This window comes from Talpa europaea (assembly GCF_964194135.1).
Source record: "Talpa europaea genome assembly, chromosome: 2".
Lineage (NCBI taxonomy): Eukaryota > Metazoa > Chordata > Mammalia > Eulipotyphla > Talpidae > Talpa > Talpa europaea.
The window spans coordinates 40,374,606-40,376,183 of NC_140068.1; the positions used below are offsets into that span (position 1 = coordinate 40,374,606).

Below are 1,578 nucleotides of genomic sequence, written 5' to 3' on the forward strand. Positions count from 1 at the left end.
GACACAGGAGATAAGTTTTTCTTCTTTTTAAAGTAAAGGTTGAGCTTCATCTGTTTATGACACAGTACTCAAGAAGCAAAATGTTTCACATCATAGATTTCTCTTCCAACTTCTTGGAATGTTCATTTCTTTGTCTAAAATGAGAGACTAGATAGGAAATACAGGCAATGCTTAGGCTACTGAAATAAGGTAGGCAGCAATGCTAAAGCCATCTTTATAGGTTGGGGCACAGATGCTTTCTAGAACTGTTAGCTGGAAGATACACTCCGCTGCTGGACACTCCAGCCTCCTTGGCTTCAGTCATCTCCACCACTCAGGTACAGTAGTGCCTTCTGGTAGTTGCTGTTGGTATCTTACTGTATGTAGGAGTACAGGGACTTGCCATATTTTTTTCTTGAATTTAGACCAGATTTTCAACATGTCCAATTCACTGCAGGAAACCATGATTGTAATAATGACCTTATCACAAGGTGTGTTGCCCTTCAAAGTGTTGCACAGTTGGCTGGCAAAACACTGGGGCTTGCTCTTAATGCACTGGACCAGACTCAGAAAAGCATTTTCCAGGTCTCCTTTGACCCACTTCTGCCCTCTTGTACTTTTCAAATACTTTCTGGAAGTGACACACACACTGTACTCAGTCATGGAGTTGATCCACTTGGGGTTATCAGTTCCTTTCCTTTTCACTCCAGCATAATGGAGATCCCTGGCATCTTGGTCAGTGAGTTTATAGTCAATGACAAAGCCCTCCTCTGCCCTTCTAACATTTGCAAGGGCAACTATTATCTTGCAGAAGTCACCAGAAGTGTTGGAAATAATGTCCTTCTCCAAATCCATCTGGTATATTTCTTTGTAGACTCTGTTAACATTCTGCAACACCTGGTTGTCTTTCAACAAACAATCTCAATGAGAGACTGCTCATCAGTCCTAGTCCCTTCATGGAGGCTTTCAACTCCAAAACATCATACTGACCAGGTTTTTCCAATAGGCCCAAAATCATCATCTCCAGATGGCCCGACAAGGCTGACTTCAGTGTTCATGCAAGTTCCTTTTTGGTCTTTCTCTGGTGAGTGAAAGCAATGTCCTATGTCTTCCATTGCTGTGGTTGATCAAAATGTTGCTGCTTATCTGATCGCATCAACACCTTTGGTCTTGATGGCTGTTTCACTCTTCAAGGTGTACACTTTGACAGACCCATATCACTTGGTGAAGCATGATCACCCTCCAAGTTGAGTTTGAGCAGAATTTCATGAACAGTAGACATTTTGAAAGAAGCTGCGCAGGTGCCAAGACTGTGAAGTCTTTAGATGTGGCGCCAAGAAAAGCTTTTCCACAGAATTTTTTCAAGTAACTTTCCTTTGCAATTTGGAAAGGAGGTCCTGGCCAATGTAACCATCCTTAATAGACCTGACAAGTCTGACTAGAGGCAGTGTCAGGAGAGCAAGAAAAAGAGGAGCGCCTGGTGAGCCACCCCCAGAAGAGCTTGAGTCCTGTGACTTTACTCTGGATGGCTGAGCAAAGGCAACGGCACTTTATGAACTTTGCAGGAAGTAGCAGCAGCCTGTTTTCAAAGAAAACTGC

General features: G+C 43.2%; 1 pseudogene across 1 annotated transcript; it reads right to left on the bottom strand.

Annotated features, from left to right (window-relative positions):
* Positions 1-296: 296 nt before the first annotated feature.
* LOC311167197 (annexin A2-like) lies at positions 297-1,261 on the bottom strand (annotated as a pseudogene). The gene has a single exon. The product of its transcript is annotated as an annexin A2-like (transcript).
* Positions 1,262-1,578: the final 317 nt, after the last annotated feature.